Consider the following 22823-nt stretch of genomic DNA (forward strand, 5'->3'; position numbering starts at 1 on the left):
GAATACCTAGCGTGGGGCCTTTCGGACCATTCGCCCCTATGGTTAACTATTGGTGTGCAGTCACAGCGCCAACCAAGAGACTGGAGATTGAATTTATGGGAACTACGAGACCCGCAGGTGACTCAAGAGCTTAGAGTAGACACAGAGTTACACTTCCGGGAAAATGTAGGGTTGGTGTATTCCGCCATGGTTCTGTGGGAAGCCAACAAAGCAATGCTTCGGGACAGGGCTCAAAACATTATCGCCCATAAGAAACGCAAAGAGACCGAGGAGGTAGAGAAACTGGAAACGCAGCTCCTACAGGTCGAATCGCAAGCCAGCATAGGAAACGATGCTTTCAGGTTAAGAAAGTTGAAACTCTTGCAGCACGAATATCTTGCGCTAGCCAAAAAAGACATGCAACTGGTGAGACAAGCCATGCATAGGAGACTGTATGATGCTAGTGATAAAACTGGTAGATTGCTTGCCTGCCTCTGGCGGAAAGAGAAGGAAAGCAGATGGGTAGCCCAAATACAGACGGAAGAGGGTCAGGTTCACAAGACCCCAGACGCGATAGCACATGCTTTTGCGGGATACTACAAGGCCTTTTATGCAAAACAAACTTTAGCATGCACCGAACAGATACACACATATTTACAATCTATGCAACTTCCTCAACTAGAGTCCAGTGAAGCACAAGCGATGGAGGCAAAATTGACAATAGAAGAAATTGTAGATGCCATAGGCCAGATGAAAACAGGGAAAACCACGGGTCCTACCGGGCTCCCGCCGGAATTTTTTAAACAGCATGGGGCACTTTTTAGCACGTATTTACTCCAGATGTATCTGGAAGCGCGGAAAAAGGGTGCACTTCCCGAAGACCTGAGGACCGCGACAATTGTGGTAATACCTAAAGAGGGGCGGCTGCCACAGAACTGTGGCTCGTATAGACCCATTTCTCTCATAAACATGGAGACGAAGATCTTGGCCAGAATTCTGGCCAACAGACTAACCAAGGTTATAACAGGAATTATCCATAGGGACCAGTTGGGTTTTATGCCTCACAGGTCGACGAGACTCAATCTTAGACGGGTCACCAACTGGTTGGAGTTGGTGCAACATAGGACCGACCCGCACCTCATTCTGTCCCTAGATGCCGAGAAGGCATTTGACATGGTCCATTGGCCGTTTCTCATGGCTGTACTGGACAGACTGGGATTTGGTCCTGAGTTCAGGAGATGGATAGCCCTTCTGTATGAAGGACCGTTAGCTAGGGTCAGAGTCAACGGGGTAACATCTCGAAAATTCCCACTCGATAGGGGCACTAAACAAGGTTGCCCCTTGTCCCCTCTATTATTTGCTATAGTCCTGGAACCCCTGGCATGTGTCATTCGTGCACACCCGCACATAACCGGTATTAGGGTAAATGACAAGGATGGTCTGGATGAACGCATTGCTCTGTATGCTGACGACATACTGTTATATGTTACAAGCCCTGAAACAACGCTCCCTAAGATAATGGAGAGCTGTGAAGACTCGGGCAGGTATGCGGGGTATAGAATTAACTGGGAGAAATCAAGTGTCTACCCGGTAGGACAAGAGGTCTAAAATATTGTTTATCCCAGTCAATAACAGGTCGCAACCACAGGAATAAAAAATTTAGGTATCCACATTATGGTAGATAGGCAACTGGCGTTGGAACGGAACCTGTACAAGGTACTGGGGGAATTCCATTTAGATGCGAACCGATGGGCTTCCCTACCCCTAACACTGCTTGGAAGAGCAGCACTCTTCAAAATGATAACCCTTCCAAAGTTTTTGTATGTTCTGCAAAATACCTACCATTCTATCCCGGAAGAGGTGTTGAGCAAAATTGATGACATCCTGAGGAAGTTCCTCTGGGGAGGGAAGCCCCCTAGGGTGGCACTGGGAAAACTGCAATGCAACCAATATAGTGGTGGCATTTCCCTGCCGGACCTACGGCCTTACTACTGGGCTGCTCACTTGATAGTAATAAATGAATGGGCCTTTGGCGAGAGGGATCATCTGGTGTATGCGCTTGAGCAGGCCATACTCACACTACCTTTATGGAGGCAAGGGTGTTGCAAAATTGTTGCCGGCCACTTAAATAGCAATAATAGAATGAAACAAGCATTTGCAATGCAATAGGTCTCGCATTTGTGAGAGTTTAAGTTATTGGCATTGTAAATGACAATGCCTTTTATTTATGTGTTTTGATAACTAACACAAAAAGGCATTGAGCCAGTAGCATAAGACATACCATGTAACAACTGAAGTAAAAGGACCAGTCCTCATAGGAGGTTACAAATGAAGACAAGGCGGTACTAAGGAGGGACTAACAAGACTATTCATGAATTAGAAGCCAGCCTTTACGAAAGACAATTACACAAGCCAATGAAAAATATGGGGGGGATAGTAGGCGGGGCTTCAAGTCCATACTCTAAAACAGTATGTCTCGCAGAGCAGTGCATGCACTGCGTAGGTTCGACCTAAAAAATAGGACACGTGGAATTTGAGCCCTCTATGATAACACCCTGTGTGACTAACTACAGCACATTGAAGTGTGTGCTATATTGCACATTTGTTCATACAACTTCTGACGTCACCCTGTCCCTCACTGCAAATCACAGAGCCGCTAATGCCTACAACCCATGGCCCTGAACAACATCATCCAGTGCCTTGATGTACAGCAGCAGGCGCTGCCACGAGGCACGCCACTCAGTGTTCCTCAGAGGCGCATCATAAAGTGCTCCCCTGAGGAACATTCAGTGGTTAATTTGTACCAGTGTGTGGCGGTGGGGCTTGCCAGCATGCGGACTAGGATTCACTTCACAATCCTTCCCCCTCCCACACACACACACACACCGCTGCTTTTCTACAGCCTGTTAGTTTTGTGTAAACGGTGCGAGACTGGCGTTGTTTACACAACACTAATTGTCTGTCTCTTATGGCAGCGTGTGACGCGAGAATGAGGAGTAACGAGAGAGAAAGAGAACAAATGTTAGTGTGACTGTGTGTGAGGCAGGGGTTGATGTGCGGTGAGTAGTTAGCATCGGCTGTATTTTAAAACAGACTTTGAAATTTACCCTGTCTTTCAAGTGCCTAACTCTCAGGCAGGGACAATGATTTCTTTGTAGACAATGTATGCGAGAATTATTTAGGTAATCCAAGTCAGTGATGCGTTCTCTGTTACATTTCACACTTTCTCTTCAGGTTGTGTGGGATATGTTGCCTATCTCTTAACAGTGTTTCTTTTCCCAGGCGTTTTGTTTTGCTTTAGGTATGGGGCTGCACTCGGGAAGTGGATTGGTGTTCATGACAGCAGCCCTGCCCCTCTGGAGGTGAGGCTGAAGGCAGCCCGAGATTCTGACAGTTCCACTGTCAGTCATTGTCATGAATTGAATGTGCTCTTACTACGGGCTCATCCTATCCTTGGCCTCTGCAGAACGGTGGCCAGGCATGCGCCAGTTGAAGTTCTAATTCGATGGGAAAATCTTTTGAGGAATTACCTAACTTTTAAAATATGGAAAGGGCCAATGGAAACATTTTCTAGGTGGCTCGCTCGCTTTGGTTGTTGACAGCCTGGCGTGTGTTCTCAGTGCAGGCAGTGGCAGTAGTGAAAGTGAGCTGTGCCACAAAGGGAGGGGGGGCCGAGGGGGGATAGACGTCGGACTCCTTAGAAAAAGTCTAGGTACATTACACTGTGCTTCCATGTGGCACATTTTCCAGTACCTTCCTGGTACACATCTGCCTGTGCACGCGCTCTCTCTCTCACACACAATTGCCTTGTGCACCACGCATGTTTATAAACTAATGCCCCCCCCCCTTCCACTTGGGCTCCAATGTGAGCACATTGCCAGTGCTCCAGTATTATACATCAACCTGGGCCTCTTGCTGGTGTGTGGTGTTTTGTTATGTTTTATTATCTACTCTCTCCTAGGGTTATGTACCACTGTGGGTCCATGTGCATGAAGGGCTGCATGTTTCTTGTTATGTGTACATGGGTACATGCGTGTATGTCTGCTGAAGGTCGATAAAACGGCTGTAGGCATATAGGCGATCCTCTTGTGTGCACATGGGCCCGCCCTTCGTTGTGTTTTGTGCCTCGCTGGGCGTACACTATAGTAAAAGCCGAACTAATGGCCTAGTTAGTGCTTGCTCTTCATTATTTTTCCGAGTTTCACACTTGAAAATCTCAAATTGTGGTCCTGCTTTAAATCTTTGTTCAATAACAGCCCTGATAGTTTCTAGACTCCACTGCTTTAGCAATGACAATGAATTCATAGAGAGCCGTGGTTAAAGCACACACAGAAGCTTTGCTTTCTTCGCAGCGCTTTCCTCACTCCCGTGTCCAATTTCCCAAAAAGCTGCACCGCGCCTCCTGTTAACTTATGCTGTCTTGTTGCGGTCGCACCCAGGGAGAGGGCAGTGTACCACCAGAGGATGGGGTGTGGCACAGCTGCACCCGGTAAATACGAATTAAACACTGACTCACCGCAGATTTTGGACAGGCTTTTCCGCCCGCTGCGTCTTTGCTTGGCTGTACCGTGTGCTGCGATGGCCCACCTCCTTGTCCCGTTCTGCATCGGAAGTGGCACGGAGATGATGAAGTTGGTGGATGGGCACATGTGAAACGTGTCCCGCTGGCTCTTGCCTGAAACCAGACTGTCCTTCTGAGACGCACCGAAAGGTTCAGGGCGTGATTAAGAACAGCTTTCATTTAGATACCCCGTGTCCTTGCTTACAAATTACGAGGCCGGTGGCGTTTACTGGGAGGTAAAGGAAGTCACAATTTCCGAGATGCGTTTATATTTTGGTAATGAAAAGTGGTTACCCGATTTTTATTTAACCGTGCTCACTACACTGACTTCCAAGTCCCTCACATGAGAGGCATACATGCTTAGTGTATGTTGTGGGGAACATCATTTTCTGAAAGGGTACCCTACATTATCTTGGCATTGAGTTTTCAATGTTACATAAAAGACACTCTTGAAAGATAATTAAAGCATAGCCAGGGCTTTAAGTGGGCCGGGTCCAGCCGGCCCACTTAAATATGGTCTCGCCTTTGGGACCTTATAAGTGTTTAGCCATGCAACAGTTGCATAACTAAATACTTATAAGGTCCCAAAAGCGAGACCTATTGGCTATGCAAAGCAGCCCTGTGGCCACGAAAGTGATCGCGATTGTGATCAAACATCAAAGCGGCCCTGCCGCTGCGAAAGTGAAAGTAATCGCGGTAAAAGTGGCGCGCGCGCCCGCGCACATGCACTGTAGCTCTAGGCTGGCCTGGTAGCACTTTTTGGAGCCCTCTCAATAAGTCTCGCCAGACCAGCGCATGCGCTGGGTCAGGCGAGACCTAAAAAGGTGGAGAGGTGCATGAAGTGGGAAAACCGGGTGACTAGGGAAACCCCGCAATGGGTGGGAACACAACTTAAGGAATTTGTCAAGTTGAAGGGCTTTCAGAAGTGGGAAATGGTGGGTATTTCCCAGCTTAAGGACATAATATGTCGTAAAGAGCTGGTGACATTCTCACACCTCCAGCTAGAATATGACATGAACAAGACGCAACACTTTAAGTATCTGCAACTGAGGCATGCCTGGCGGGCGCAACATATTGATATGGAGGGCCTCCCAGAGTATGCCCCGTTAGAAGGGCGACTCTTGATGGGCGACATTGGTGGGAAAGCAGTGTCGTGGACCTATAGGACAATTATGAACAACACACCCGACCCACTGCGAAAATTGAGACTACACTGGGAGACAGACCTGGGAGACATGGAAGACCTAGACTGGGAAATGGCCCGATGCACCCGAGGGAGGTAGCCATTAGATCTAGACTGCGGCTGATTCAATTTAAGTATCTACACAGAATGTATTACGACAGATCCCGACTGTATAAGATGGGTAGAGCAGAGTCCCCCAATTACCTGTAATGTAAAACCATGGAAGAGACCTTCTTTCACACTGTCTGGGGATGCTCGCATGCACAGCTATACTGGGGCACACTTCTGAAGGAATGGGAGCTTATATTGCAGGAACCAATACCCCCAGATCCTATGTTCATCCATCTGGGTATACCCACGGAGATTGATCTCCCCAAAGTAAAGTTGGTGTTGCTCCCGCTGGGTCTGGTAGTGGCCAAAAGAGATATGGCGAGGGCTTGGGGAGCGACGACTAATCCAACACTGGAGGAATGGCGGAGAGGGATGGACATGTATATGCTGGGGGAGAAGACAACATATAAAGTGAGGGGGTGCCCGAAATATTTTTGGAAAATAGGGCAGCCATGGCTAACTTACACTCACGGATTCACAGTAGTTCGGGGGAAAGAGGGGATGCACGGGGGGAGATGAGGGATTCCGTTGACAGACAATATTCGTTGTTGTTGATTATCTACATGCTAAGATTGTTTGACCTCGCTCCACCTGTAATCAAAACAGAAACAAGATGCTTTGTATATCCGATGTGGCTTTGCAATGTGATTAGGAAAATGCTAATAAATACATTCCAAAAAAAAAGTTGAAAGAAAGGTAAGGCGTCCCGACTGCTACTGTTGGCAGTCAATGCACATCCAAAGAAAGAAAAGAAAAAGAACGCTACGCTGGGGCTAAAACAAAGCAACAATGTTTTCACGCGGAAAATAAGAGATGTCACGTATTTTCAAACAAAATATGGGCAATTTTCTCACAGCCTTTCATTTGATCGCCCACGGTCTCTCCTCCCTGCTTTCACAGATTGGGGCTATCAGGCGCTGTTCAAACCGTGTAAGTAGCCCATTGCATTGAAGAGCGAGGCCTCTGCTAAGGACATGAGCTGGAGGAAAGCATCCATGGGAAAAAGAACAAGTGGCGGAAAAAGTGAAAGCAGCTGCAGCGGGAGTGGTGCTCGGCTTGACCTAAAAAACACGAGCACCATCTGTTTCCAATTACTGCCAAAGCAATCATTGGAAACAGATGGGATAAAAGCTCGCTCCCGCGGATCCTGGGCCAAGGAGCAGAGAAGGCGGGACATGCACCCCCCTTGAGCCAATTGCGTGCTGTCTTTCTTAGAAAGACGCACGCAAAGGCCAATCGCGGGTTAATTTTTAAAAACCACACGCACGAGCGTGTGTTCGAATCTGAAAAGCCTTTACTAAATGTCACGCAGAGCAGCGCATGCGCGCTGGCTCAGGCAAGACCTACAAACTAACCGGATGCCACTCAACATGTAAGAGGAGTGTATCTTTTAGGTACTTTGATAACACAAGTACTACTTAAACCAGAACTCTGACCATTCCCTGAAACGGGCACTTGCTTGTCACTTAGGCATTTTTTTTCACTTTCATTATAACCTTTACCAATCCTAGCAACTCCAACACAGCATAGCATTTTCCACCATTGCCCATTCAAAACATGAACAGCATTGCCTCTAACTTCGATGGCTCTAACTGGATCTCTAAATTTCGAAGATCTAATTCTTAACAAAATTGCGTCTTTGACACATACCAAATCACCCACCTTGAATTTGACTCCTGGACAGATTTTTCCTTACACCTCATGACCCATCACCTCCATCTTCCAAAAAAGACACAACGAGGGCACCACTTTTCCCCCCTCTCATGAGTTCAAAAGGTGCTTTACCAGTGACCGAATGAGGTGTAGATCTATGAGCCCACATCAAATATCCAATAGTTACTTTACAGTCTACTCTGGATTTCACCGCAGTCCGGTTACACTCCACTAGAAGCCTGTTGAATCTGTGGGTGATACAATGACGTGTGTAAATGTTTCACCCTAAACTTGCCTAAAAACTCTGTCATGATGGAAGAAGTGAATTGAATGTGAGCAACTCATCATAAGTCCCTTCTCTAGCAAAACACAAAAAAACTAATCACAGAGTTTGTGTTGGGTTCTGCTATACCACATACTTCCACCCACCTGAAAAGATGATCCATCATGACATCAAAGTATCTCCTATCGGAAGGTAATACATGAAAAGGTCCCAAAAAAAACACATCAACCACAATTCTCTGCACACACCATACTAGAACATAAAGCAGGCACATCAGTAGGCACAGTGGTCACCAAATATGTATCACTCAAACAGCATTATCTACTTCTACCTCCACATTCACTCCAGGCCACCAGAAATCATTTCTTGTCCTACGCTTAGTGGCACTCATACCCAGATGGCCTACATGAGCTGTCTCCAAAATCCCTTGGCAGAAACATCCTTGTGGAATCAACTTAACGCCTCTTACCAACAATCCTCCTTCCAAAGATAACTCATCTACCACCTTGCAATAAGATTACAAAGACGCATTCAAAGTTTTTTCCATTGGCCACCCAAATTTCACAAAATTCATGACCTTGTTCAATACAGCATCTTCCCTCAACTGATCACACGATACCATCATATCGGAACAAATGACCAAATCTTCAACTTTGGCAATGATACATTCCTTGATTTCTTCCTGTACATCCATCTGAGCCTGACTAGATTGCAGCGTTACCAGCCGGATACGAATTAGCAAGCGAAGATAGGGAAGGGAAAAAGGGAGGTGGTATAGCGATTACCTACCATACCAATTTTAAGGCCATATTTGACCCTATGTAGCACTTAGGAGTAGAAGTGCTGATGTTCAAATTCAGTAATACCATGGCCTACCCTGGATTACTCCTCTACAGGCCGCTGGGCCTAGGGCCCCTTTTAGAGAATCCTTCCAAACTTTTATGGAATCATGCCTTGATTTCCCAACTTTTACACTACTAGATTTTAATTTTCATCTTAAATGCATAAACAATGTGGACACCTCCCCTCTGGTAGATAGCATGGCCTGTTTTGGACTGACTCAGATCATTAAAGAGCCCACACACAAGGCCTGTCACACATTAGATGGGATTTTCACTCCAACATCATTATGGAAAAAGTACTGCCGCTAACTTGGACCGATCACAGGGTTATCTTCTTCAAACTCCTTCTTCAGGAGTACATAATGCCCTCTCACAACAGGCTGCCTGCTACTAAGACCAGATTGTAGCAGAAAATTAATAAAACCGACTTAGAAGAGGCCTTGTTTAGATACCCTTCCCCGCTAGACCAAGACAACAACAAGGCTGCTGATAATTTAGACCGCTGGGTCAGGTCGGCAATCAATCTCTTGGCCCCAGAGAAATCTATTAAACACCGCAGGAACCAACCTTCAGTCCACGGTACACGGCAGAACTTAAAAGTATAAAGTTCAAAGTACAGACGTTTAGAACGTACCTGGAGGCTAGATTATAGTGAGCAGGGCAAATTAAACCACTGGCTGGCCCTAGTAGAATATAAAGAAGCAATCAAAACCGCCAAAAATAATTACTTTTCTTCAAAAATAGAGGCAGCAAAAAATTTGAACTTTCATTTTGCTGTCTAAACTTCAGGGGGAGAATCAATTCTCTCCTGATCAAACCTTTTGCAAAACAAAGTGGCCAACCTTTTTCAGATCAAAGTGCAAACAGTCTACAAGGAGCTCTCAGGGCATGCTCCAGACACAATCAATGAGATGCTAATAGAGGACAATGCCTCTCGAATCACAACTACCTGTCAGCTGCAAAACTTCTCCTCTCTAACCCAGAAGAGAGCAAGTGATCTAATATTATCCATTAACTCTGGCTCCCCGTCGGATCCCTGTCCTCCCTCAATACTTCACATGGTTTTGGATAGGGTTAGTACACGCTTGGGTCCACTCCTGAACAACATTCTTGTGTCAGGAGTTTTCTCTGTCTCTTGAAGAAAGCTTGCATACGGCCTATTCTAAAAAAAAACCCTCACTAGATCCCTCCGAAGTGAAAAATTACCGGCCCATATCATGCCTTACATTGATAAAGTCAGAAACTTATGAGTTTTGTTTGACGACCAGCTTAATTTCTCAGACCAGATCAATTTTCTAACCTCCTCATGTTTCTGCCTTCTAAAAATCCCTGTGTAAGATTCTCCCTTTCATTCCACAAAAACTGAGAAAAACCACAATAGTCGCCCTAATTCTCTCTAGAATTCACTATTGCAATGATCTTTTTCTTGGCATTGATAAACGCCTACTATCAAAACTTTAGTTCTTGCAGAATGCCGCAGCGCAGGTGTTGCTGGACATCCCTAAATTTCAATCCATCTCCAACAGCATTAGGGACCGCCACTGACTAACGGTCAAGCAAAGAATTGAATTTAAGGCTCTTTGTTTGGTGCATAAAGCACTACACGGGGAGGGCCTCGGGACCTACAGAAACTTTTTTCGTTGCATGTCCTGCGGCGGGACTTAAGATCAGCCAGCAGGGGGCTGGTTCAGGTCCCTAGAATTCGAAGGGCAAGATGGGGCGGAAGAAGCCTCTCCCATAGGGCAGCTAAGCTTTTGAATATGCTCCCGGTTCTAACTAGATTACAATAAAACAGACTCCTCTTTAAGGGAGATGCTTAAGACCTGGTTATTCCCATACAAGTAAGCAGTAACTATACTCTGGGCTTCTCTAAGGGTGAAGTACACGCTACTTTCAGCGCCAAGACGCTTCAGCATTCGTTGCGAATTACAAAAGATTACTTACTTTACTTGATTTTTTCCTGTACATCCAGCTCACAAATCTCCATCAACTGGTGACCGAGGCAGGAAGTTAGTTTTAATGTTCTTTCCTTCCGCAATGTGAATCACTCTAAAATTAAACTTCAATACTTTGATAGATAATCTTGCTGGTGGCTTTTTAAATTTTGTTTCTAGACAAAATATCAATGAGTGGTCTGTGATCTGTCCTTAAACAAGATACTCTTCCCAAGAGATTGGCTTAAACTTGTCAACACCCCAAACACATACTAACATTTCTTTTTCTATTACAGAATATCTGGTTTCTAAATCGTTCATCCTTCTGCAAGCAGACCATACAGTGACTTCCTTGCCTTCCTTCACTAGTGGCAAAACAGCCCCCATGCCGTATGCACTTGCATCCACATTCTCAAAACGTTTGCGTCCTTCCATATAAGACTGTAGTGCGGAAGTAGAGAAAATATTTTGTTTGATGCAATCAAAACTTTGTTGACATATTGCAGACCATTAAAATACTTTTTTTAAACTATTGCCTAAATCATTCAGAGGAGCAGTACATTTTTTATAAACTTTGCATAGAATTCACAAAGACCTAAAAAAAAAAAAACAGTGATGCCATCGTGAAATATTACTACATTTGAGATGCTCTCGAACATTTTCGTCATGACATTTTGAAACACAGAAGCCGCTGAAGCCAGCCCAAACTAGAGTTACAAGGGCACCTAATGACACACCGTTCTAAGGCCAATTTGGACTGACCTACAGCACATACTTCCACTTTTGCAAGCTACAAGTAGAAAGTGAATAAAAATCAGTGCACTGTGTACAGATTACCTTTTCTGTAAACATCTCTCATAGTGTAGTAATGTATTGTAGAGTAGCATGCACACATTTCTTCTTCTGGAAGTCCCCCTTTACTGCGTTATAAAAACCAGTGCCCTGTAAATTCCCTATGGAGCAGTCAGGGTGCACAGATTTCTCACAGGGCAGTATAAAGCAGTGCAGTGTGCATACATTTATCATAGTATAATAAAAAGCAGTGCAGTGTGACAGATCTCATAATATGGTAAAAAGCAGTGGGGTCAACAAGTTTACTTTATGTATGTCCCTAGTAGTGTAGTAAAAAGCAGTACAGAGTGCACAGATTTCTTAGTTTGGTAAAAAGGAGTGCAGTGTGTACATATTTCTTAGTGTAGTGAAAAGCAGTGCAGTATGCACAGATTTCCCGTTTAACTTGTAAATACCTCTCAGTGCAGGAAGAAGCAGTGCAGTGGACATATTTCTCATGTTATAGTGAAAAGAAGTACCGAGTGCGCAGATTTCCTAGTGTAGTGAAAAGCAGTGCAGTGTGCACAGATTTCCTGTTTAAGATGTAAATACCTCTCAGTGCAGTAAGAAGCAATGCAGTGGACATATTTCTCATGTTATAGTGAAAAGAAGTACAGTGTGTGCAGATTTCTCATAGTACAGTATAAAGGAGTGAGGTGCTAATAGTGTTCTAACAGTGTAGCATTCAAACAATGAGGTATGCACACATTTCTTATTGTGCAGAAAACATTCTCAGTAGTGTTAAAATATTTTTCAAAGTGCATTAAGCAGGAGTTCAGAATGCACAATCCATTATGCACATACTTCTCATACTTAAACAGCAATGGAGTGTGCGTAGATTGGTCAGAGGGCAGTAAACAGCACTGAAGTGAACACTGATTTCTCCAAGAGCAGCAAAAAGCTGTGCAGCGAGCCCTTATTTTTCGATCTGTTGTAAACAGTAGAACAGTATGCACATACTTCTTAGTGCAACAAACAGCAGCATGCAATGCTTTATCATAGTCTAGTAAATGTAATGCAGAGTGCACACTAAGCGCGACAGTGCAGCCCATATGTTGCCATCACACAGAAAAAAAAGCATGGTGTGAACGAATTACTCAGTGTAATTAGATGCAAGGTGTACAGAGTTTTCATAGTGTAGTATAAATCAGTGCAGAATGTACACATTTCTCAGTGTAAGATTCAGTGCAGTGTGCACAGATCTCTCATATTGTAGTATGATGCAGTGCAGCGTGCACAGATTTCTTACAGTTTAGTAAACAGCAGTGCAGTGTGCACAGGTTCCTCATAGCACAGTAAAAAGCAGTGCAAAGACTGCAGTAAGAAGCAGTGCAGTGTGCACAGCTCCCTCATAGTGCAGTAAAAATCAGTGCAGCGTGCACAGATTTTTCACAGTGCAGTAATATGCAGAATAGCATGCACAGATTCCTCATAGTGCTGTATAAAGCAGTGCTGTGTGCACAGATCCGCCAGAGTGCAGTAAGATGAGGTGCAAAGTGCACAGATTTCCACACCGCAAAAAAATGCAGTGCTGTGTGCACAGATCGCCTCTTTAACATAAATGATAAACAAAAACACTCCCAGGGCCGTTTGGAAAGCCCCCCAGAGGTCTTCGGATAGAAGAGCCAAGCTCAGAGATTTCCTCCAGGATTATTCAGTCTATTTCTACAAACACAGCAGAAGGTGCTGACAATCTCCTACCTGAGCAGAAACCTGTGGAGATATTCTCGGGTTCTCTCCTCCTCCTGGGTCTGGAGTGGCGCAGGTGTAAGTTTGGAACCTCAGGGGCGCCTGTGAGGGTCTGAAATTGATGTCAGCTTCCGTCACTAGTGCTGTCTCTGCCGCCGCTGACCCGGAAGAGGAAGCCCTTCTCCCTACGCTACAATGTGTTCAGTGGATTTCATCAACAGGAGAGGAGCGCCCTCTGCTGCTCACTGATGGAAACTGCCTCCAGTCGTGAATGCATTTCATACAAACAAGCATTTTGTGTGCAGGAAAGGCCTGAGTTTTAAGATGTGACAGAACGGGTTTCCATCTAAAACCAGTTGAAATGGCAACACTAGTCGCAGACTTGGATTATTTTAAAACACATAAAACACAAATGGCATCTCCAATCCAGAACCCTTCACTAATGCGGTATTACCAAGAGGCTGGCTGTTTTAATTTACAGAATATTAATTGTAAGGAATCTCGGTTGTTTTAATGTATTTTTATTATTGGGTTGGTTTTTCTGTTTTAGACCAGTTTTGAGAGGTAGCTTGATACATGAACAAGCTAATATTTAAACACGGGCTTACATAATATTTCTTTTGGGTGAATATCCTATATGGTATTATGGGCCTCATTTATGAAAAGTGTTGCATTGCTGGGGGAAACCAGCCATGTAACACTTGTCATAGCGCCATCCTTGCGACACCATGGATGCATCGTATTTACTGTACAGCACTCCATGTCGCAAGGATTTACAGATATGTCAGTATTCCTGGCGAATCTGCAGGCGCACAATTGACGCATTGCTAGAGATATCTGAAAACAGACGCAACTCCAGCAATGTGTCCTTTCACATAGGGCAAGCTCCTTGTGAAAGGGCCTGCGTCAGTCTTATGCCTGCTGTTTGGCAGAAGCAATGATTTGATGCAGTGGGGTCCTAGAAGTGCATAGTGAAATCTGATAGATTTCACTGCGCCAGTTCTACGACCGTTGTTTGCGGGGGGAACGCCCACCCTGCATAAATTATACCTGATGCAGGTATAACGTAGCACAGTTTACAATGTGACACATTTGCTTAGATGCGTCACTTTGTAAATATGTCGCAGGGTGGCGCATATTTTACTCTGCCAGTGCGTCACAAAAAGTGACGCACCGGCAGCACAAGGGGCTCATAAATAAGTCCCTATGTATATATAGAGTGACTGCAAGAGTGCTTACATTCATTCAGGAGTGGATATTAACTGTGATTGTGTATTTTATGGTGTAAAATATTTGTTTTATAAGTTTGAAGAGTTCTGAATGGTATACAGATTTTTAGGATGGATTTTGGATAGGATTTATTAGGATTGAGCCACATGGATGTTTTATAGGTAGGTAGTTTTCCACACGTATGCTGGTTATCTTGTGGTGTTCTTCATGCCCATGGGCTCTAGGTGTTATATACTTTTTGGGGGGGCTTTTTTGTTCTTGATGCAACAGAGTTCTTGACGAGAAAGAAACTGTTTGCTTTGACATATTTCAGGTCTTTTTTATTTCTACTTATGTTACTGTTACCTGTCAGATGGGTACACCTAGTAGATGCTTTTGAATTTAATAACTAAATACTCCTGGAGATGATCTTTTGGCATGGATGTTCCGGTGAGTGTTTTTGGTTATGGTTACTGTATTATTTTTTGGCAGATTTTAATGGTTATTTTTGTACATGTTGCATGCTTTTCTATCCGCGATGAAGACGTATCAAGAAAAAACATGTGTTGGCTAGACTGGAGGTGTGATAAAGAAAATTTTGAACATCAACAGTGACCGGAGGATTGTACATCAAACTACTGTAAACTTGAGGTGCTCAAATGATCACTGCTCAAAAATCAAAGGTTTCATTTATGGTTGGATGATAATGTCAGTTATAAGGTTACATTTTAATCTTAAAAACCACAGAAATTCACCAGGTATAGTTTGCTGAGCTAACTATAACTCGCGCCCCACCAATCACAGGTTAAGACCTCAAACATTACACCACTCATGACATGTTAAATTACATCATTAATGACATCTCAAATGACGGCCCATTTCTTTTTTTTTAATTGGCCCCAGGCAGGGTGGGAGGGATTAGGGTATCCCTACACTGCCCCTTTATGTAATTTTGTTTGTGAAATGCAGGACACAGGGACTAAGTATCCATGTCCTGTAAGGACAGCCACAATGTGTTTCTTGATGTTGCAGCCACCCAGTCACATCGCTCGCTCCCGCTGGACCATTCTCAAGCTGATTTAGAATGGATTTTTTAAATTTCCCAGTACTTCCACCAGATCAACCGTCCACATATAACTACCAAAACCTTTACATCAAAATACAACAATATTTGGCAAAGACGATAGGTCACACTTTCATTTTATGTCCTGGCTAACACATTAAAGTAAAGCCTGCTGGAGGGAAAAGAAAAACAAAACAATGATTGCTCTCTGTACAGAATGCATCCATGAGATTGAAAAAAATAACGTGATAATTGAGTATACTTTTCAGATGTGAAATAGACTGTTATGCATTGGAAAAGCAAATATTCCAGAGGAGGAGGAATAACAACACCAAAGAGTCAATAGCATGAGGTGAGAGGGTAATTCTCCTCTGAGTGGAGCCAAAGCTCAATCTATGCACGACTTGATAACAATAGGTGAACAAACAGGAGCACCATCACGCTAGACCTAAAAAGCATGAGACACTATGGTTAATTGTTCAGGGGATTTACGCCTGGGAAAAATAAACTCAAACTGCAGAACGTTATTATAAACAACATTTATAACAATGTACTTTAAAAAAAAAAAATAATAATTAAACAAAAGCTTGGCAGTACAATCACTGAGTCAATTTTTTTTCCATACAGTCTCCACATGGGTGCTTGGGCCTTCTTCCGTGCACAGTACTATTTCCCAATGCAATGTAACAGTGAAAATTCAACCGTTAATGACCGTCCCATGTATTTGGAGACTCTGGGCGTCATCCCTCCCATCAAACCGTCGCTATTTACACTGACTTCAGAAGCCTCTGTATTCCTGCCAATTGAACCAGATCTTGCCTGAGATCTTCAGGCACCCCCTACTTTGGAACACCACTTTTTCTGCTACGCAACACCAATCTAGATCCTCCCTCCATTCTGTAACACTCAGAGGTTGGTGCACATCCCACGCCTTTTCTACATTTCCTTTTCCCACTATATCTGCTATCATTAGCCAAATTGTGGAATACTTGGGCCATCGGACCTCTCCTGTCACACACAGTATGTGCCATCCAGCCTCCAGTGTGACCTCCTGGTACACTACATCGGATATTATCTGTGTTACCTCCTGCCAATACTGCTGAATTCGAGGACATGTCCACAATGTGTGGAAAAAAGATCCCACCTCCCCACAACCCTGTGTGCACAGTTCAGTATCATTGCACCCAATATGCTATAGCAGTGTCCTTGTGGTGTATGATCTGTGTAAGATAAGTAGTTTTATAAGGCAGAACCATGACCGGACTGCTACCTCCCTAGGGCTCTGTATCGCCTCTGCCCAATCGTTGTCCTCTAGTATACCCAGCTCGGCTTCCCCCCTGTCCCAAAGGGGCCTCAGGGGATCAGGCATGTTGTTCATTATTTTCTTGTATACCAGGGAGTTGGCCTTATCAATCATAGGATCTAGTAGAATCCTGTCTTCGAGCGGCGTGTACTCTACCAATTGTTCACCTTTTGGAATGTGGCAACTAAGTGCATGTTTCAGTTGAATGTATCTAAACTATTTGGAGTCAGTCATTTGATACTCTTTCTTCGAAGTCGATCAGCTTGTGCCCCCTCCGTACGTCTCCTACGTAATCAATCCTCAACACTCCTCACTTGCGAAAACCCTTTCATTCACCCACTTCTTGTAGTAGGCCACTATACCACAGAGAAGTCCTTTCCATCAATTTCTCTTCCCAGCCCAGGTGTTGTAAATTGAAACCACGATGTGATTAAGCATTTACTAAAGACATGAATTCTCCTTCCTTAGAACACGTCTCTTTCGTTATGTTGACTAAAGTCTGGACTCCATTTTGTATTGTCATGTCTCCACGTGCCCAACATGAGAAGAGTCCTATCTCCGTGTTAGTTGCTCTTGTAATCTGCCTAGTAACAGTCTATAAATAGTTCCTTTGTCCGCCTGGCGCATGCCCAGGCTTGACCACATCTGTTATCAGTTAGTCCTTGCTTGACCATGTTTTCGCGGGCTCAAGGAGTATGTCAGCTCCGCCCACATATTGATCTTGTATCGAAAATGTCCATAAAAGGTAACATTCCTTGCCTCATGTTGTATCCACCCACTTATGAGCCCCTCTGTTGTGTATAAAAGGGGACCGTGTACGCAAGTTCTTTGTGCTACTCTATGCAATACTGAAGGGTGTTGTATGGATTGTAGGACCACCCTTAAGGGTTAATAAACTTTGTCTTTGTACTTTGCAGTTTCGGTGCCAACTTCCTTATAGATTCCATTGCAGGAGAGCGAACCCTTGTGTCCTGCGGGCCTAGCTGGGGCCTGTATTCATCAATTGGCGCCCGTCACGTGGGGCTCATCGGCGACTCGGATGCTCGAAGGATTGGTCGCGACGAAGGTGAGGAATTTGGCCGGGGATGTGATCACTGCCAGAGGCATTTTAGTCCTGGCATCCCGAGGGTTTTCTTCCTTCCCTTCCGAGCTGACCATCTGGGTGGCGCCGGTCCTCGACTGAGATCTCTTCTGTCGGTCCTGCCGTGACAGCCGTTTGGGCGAATTTTGGAGCTTGGCAGTTGGAATCTGGACTCTTGATTGGTAAGAACCGTTGTACGGTACTTGCTCCGAGTTTTTTTGAAGCCTGGTTTGGCTATTTGAGTTTGATGACCGGTCATATCTTGTATTGGCTATTGTGAGAATATATGCGTTGCAACACATATAGGCAGGTAATGTGGAGATATTTCTCCGGAACTGTGTAACTTTGAACGGCACAACGTTTAAGTGCCATTTTTGATAATACTGCATATTCTGCATTATTTTTGAGCATGCCTGCTTTTAGCGCACTCCGTAAGTGGTGCTGCTGCTTTGGGAACCGGTTAAACCTCGAGGAATCTGCTCCAGCCCCCCCTGAGGGGACTCCTAATAGGGATATGTATGTGAAGCATGGTCTTTCCTCCATAATGTACAGCACAGTATGGAGGAAATATACCAGAAAGGATCCTGAGTTACGGTGGCCGTTGTATGGGTCGTTTGATATGCGTAAGATTGAGTATGTGGAACAGTGTATGTGTAAGCGGCGTGCTCGTCAAGACATGTTTGAATGTGTGCGATTATGGGTGAAGGAAGTGCGTGAGCGAGAGAAACTTGAGAAAGCGCTGTTTGATAAAGAGCAACGGAAGAATGATCATGTGAGAGCACAGGAAGCGAAGCGTCGGGAGGAAAGAGAACAGACGGAGAGGCAAGAGAAAGAGCGTAGGTTGCAAGTCTCGGGTCAATATGCTGTTCGTCAGTCACTTTATCCTGTCCTTAATAATCATGACGATGATTTTTATCTATTAGATCATTCTCCGCCTCCTTATGTCGGCGCGTCTGCCCCGAGGCCACAAGATTCTGGATCGGGTTCGGGTAAGGTAGACACGCGGTCCATGTTATCGACTGAGCGAATGGGTGAGCTTCGGCAAGTTTCCTATCGTGCACTTAAGGGCAAGTTATCCCTTGCTGAGTTGTTGGATTCCTGGGAGTTGTGGCAGGATAGAGAAAAGTTGTATTTTCTGGGCCACTTTTCTGAGGAAGTGATTGCTGCTTTCCGGAAATATTCCAGTGTCTTTGAGCCTGACGATGTGGGATTAGATGCTAAAGCATTGCGTAATGGTGTTTTCTCTCCCTCTAAGGCGCCTGATGCGGTTCGGCGGCTGTTTGCGTTGCGGGACGCGGTGAGGGACCTTAAAGAGAAAGCACGCCAGCAAGCTGAGGAGGAGAAGCAGTTGGATTCGCATGCCGGAGATGGCCACTCATCCACCTCTCAGTCAGATAAGAGCGACCTAGTGCATGCTAAACCAATGCGAGAGGCGGCGCCTTTGTATGTTCCTCCTAAAGGAGCGGGGACTAGCTCGGATATTACCTCCGCCGATGCAAAGGGATATTTTGTGTATAATTGGGTTTATACTCCCTGGCACAGGGCTGACGTCATGGCATTAAAGAATGCGTTGCCTGATCCCCGCAAGAATCCAGCGGCCTTTTACGAAGAAGTCGAGGGGGCCTTGAATTCTTGTACTATGACCTTAGCGGATATAGATTTGTTCTTTGGGCTTATTTTACCACCGGATATGTGGCGATCTGTGCGGAAGGTGGACGATGTTGCCGCTTTTAAGGCTCGGTGGTCTGAGCTTGAGGATGAGGATAGGGAGAGGAAGCCCGCGCAGAAACCACCTCAGGTTATCTTAGATCTCCCCGCTGCTATTCTGACTAAGTTGAAGACAATCATTCCCCCTAAAAAGATTGACTGGAATATGCTAGCCTCGTGTAAGCAGAAAGTTGATGAATCAGTCGCAGATTTCTTTACGCGCTTTGAGGAGACGTTTCATGATTTTAGTGGTCAGTCACTTACGGATGATACGGGTCGACACATTTTTGCTGATAAATATGTGGCGAATTTACTACCGGCGATCGCAGCCCGCCTAAAAGCGAGTGAAAGTTCTTGGTCCACTGCGACCCCGACAGCCCTCCTGACTATAGCTCAGTACTATGAGCGCCAGGAGCAAGAAGCGAAGGGGCAGGAGGAGAAGAAATCGAAGGATTTAAAAACGAAGGTGATGTTAGCGCAAGTATATGGTCCGCCCCGCCGGGGTGTCAATAGAGGTAGGGGAGGATTTTATGGTCCTCCCTCGGGTCGATCTGATTTGAACAGGAATCAATGTGCGTATTGTAAGCAATCGGGACACTGGGCCAGAGATTGCCCGGCGTTGCATGCTTCGCGTCAGGGACACAATCAGGGTGCCCCGAGAGGTAGAGGGGGTTTCTCGAATTTTAGAGGGAATTCTAACGATCACGTTCGTTTTGACCCTGCTGGGCAGCAACGAGATAGGTCTAATGTTTTCGATCGACAAAACCAGTATCAAGTGTCGGGGATTGACCGTTCTGGGTACCATGATTCTCAGCATGCATAGGAATGCGTTGGATGGGGGTTTGAATCAGTTGAGGTGCCGGTTGATCAGAAGGGTCCTTACGTATCAGCTGAGGTTTTGGGTTCTACTGATCAGTTCCTAGTGGATACAGGAGCGACTCGTAGTGCGCTGTCTAAACAATTGGTTCCGAGGGCTCCCCCATCTGGCTTAATGGTTACATCGGTAGGGTTTGATGGTACACTCTCCCGAAGCCCTCTTTCGCGGCCCCTCACATTTCAGGTTGATTCTTTTTCTGCACCCTGTCCGTTTTTGCTTGCCCCGAACACGCCGGACAACATTATGGGCCTTGATATGTTGAAGCACTTCAGAGCTACGATCCGCTGCTCCCCTGCTGGAGTGCGGGTGATATTAAATGACAATTACCCCCGGTCTGAACGGATGTGTGTGGTTGCAGAAGATGCTGTGTTAGCTACCCTCCCTTGTGCTTTGTGGGCAACTTCGGATACTGATGTGGGACAGATGGTGATTCCGCCTGTTCACATTAGTGTCCAGGAGGGGGCGGTGTTACCATGCCTTCCACAGTATCGTATTTCGCAGGAGGGGGAAGAGGCTCTTATACAGATTGTGCAGGATTTGATTAAGGTGGGAGTAGTGGAGGAAGTTCCCTACAACGTTTGTAATAGCCCGATTCTACCCATTTTGAAAAAGGATACGGATGCTAAAGTCTATCGGTTTATAATTGACTTGAGAGAAGTGAACAAGATCGTGATACCTCAGTACCCAGAGGTTTCTGATATCACGACGTTGCTTACTTTGGTCCCGCCTACGGCGACCACGTTTCAGTTATTGATTTGAAAAATGCCTTCTTTTCAATTCCTATTCATCCCGATAGTCGATACCTTTTTGGTTTCACCCTAAATAATAGGTCTTACCGCTTTTGTAGAATCCCTCAGGGCTACACGGAAAGCCCTAGCATTTACAGTCAAGCTTTGAAAAGACAATTGGACTCCTTTGTTCTGGCCGAGGGTGTCGCCCTCATTCAATATGTCGATGACATCTTGCTGGCGGCCGACACTCCGGAGTTGTGTGAAACGAGTACGTTGTCTTTGCTTTCCTTTCTGGCATCCCACAATCACAAGGTATCTCGGAAAAAGTTACAGTTCTGTAGACCAAAGGTGACTTATCTGGGTCACCTTTTGTCTAAGGAGGGGCGTGCACTCACACCAGATCGTGTCCAAGTAATTCTGCACACGCCGACGCCGTCCACGCAGAAGGACGTGCGTGCATTTTTGGGTCTTGTTTCGTTTTGTAGGCAATGGATACTAGGATTTTCATACATAGCTAAGCCATTGTTAGCCCTTTTGACAAAAGACACACCTATTCCGCTTCCTTGGACGAATGAGTGTGACACTGCCTTCCAGAAATTGCGACAGGCCCTCTGTTCAGCACCAGTGTTAGGGACTCCTGATTATACCAAACCTTTTTCGCTGTATGTGCATGAGAAAGATGGATGTGCATTATCAGTTTTAGTGCAGATGCACGGCGACAAGCAGCGCCCTTGTGCATATTTTTCGGCTGTACTTGATCCTGTTGCCCGAGCATTGCCTGGTTGTTTTCGCTCGGTTGCTGCGACAGCTGTGTCAATACGCCAAAGCGAGGGAATTGTGTTATCTCATAAGCTGTTGGTATTAGTCCCCCATGCTGTTGATGCCCTGCTTAATCAGACAAAGACGCAGCATTTGACCAGTGCCTGTTTAACGGGATATGAGCTGACGCTTTTGGCTCCTCATATTACGTTAAAGAGGTGCGTAACGTTAAATCCGGCCACATTGTTGCCGTACCCCGAGACTCAGTCTGAGGCACGGAAAGCACATGATTGTATTCTTGTGACTGAGGAACAAACAAAGGGTCGTATTGATCTCCAGGATACGCCCTTTCCAGATGTAGATGGAGAACTGTGGGTGGACGGGTCATGCCTGAAGCTGCCAGATGGTACGACTTCAGCAGCGTATGCAATTACCACATTGCAAACAATAGTGGAGACAGCACGCATACCACAGAAATCAGCTCAAGCAGCGGAACTGATAGCATTAACACAAGCATGTGAGCTCAGTACAGGATTGTGTGTGAATGTTTATACAGATAGCCGGTATGCCTTCGGAGTAGCGCACGATTTCGGCCTGCTCTGGAAGGAGAGAGGGTTTTTAACGTCACATGGAGTACAAATAATGCATGGGGAGTTAGTTCGTAATCTTTTAACTGCATTAACATATCCGAAGAAAATTGCCATCGTTAAATGTAGCGCCCATAGGAAAGTAGTCGATAAAGTTGGAGAAGGGAATGCGTTAGCAGACCGGGTGGCACGGGAGACTGCGATGCAGCCCGGTGCTACTGCCATGTATGTAGTGAAGTCGCAAGTAGAAAGATGGCACGATGCGAAGGAAGAAGTGCGAGAAATACAGAGGACCGCTTCTGATAAAGAACGGGAGCAATGGTCCAGTGAGGGAGGATTGGATGATGAGGGTTGCTGGAGAAATAAGCAGATGGATAGATGGAAATTACCCACGGCTTTTGTACAACCTATGGTTCAGATGGCACATGGGCTAGCACATG

General features: G+C 45.3%; 1 protein-coding gene across 4 annotated transcripts in view; it reads right to left on the reverse strand.

Moving 5' to 3' along the window:
• LOC146835338 (uncharacterized) overlaps window positions 1–13253 on the reverse strand; it is a 542691-nt gene extending 529438 nt beyond the window's left edge. For 3 of the 4 annotated variants that reach the window (XR_014960720.1, XR_014960721.1, XM_085602923.1), the window contains exon 1: window positions 13079–13216. The gene's annotated coding sequence lies outside the window, so the exon portion shown is untranslated. Of the gene's footprint in view, window positions 1–13078 lie in introns of all 4 variants that reach the window. The other variant, XR_014960719.1, reaches the window with a different exon arrangement.
• Window positions 13254–22823: the final 9570 nt, after the last annotated feature.

This window comes from Triturus cristatus, chromosome 4_2, assembly GCF_964204655.1.
Source record: "Triturus cristatus chromosome 4_2, aTriCri1.1, whole genome shotgun sequence".
Taxonomy (NCBI): domain Eukaryota; kingdom Metazoa; phylum Chordata; class Amphibia; order Caudata; family Salamandridae; genus Triturus; species Triturus cristatus.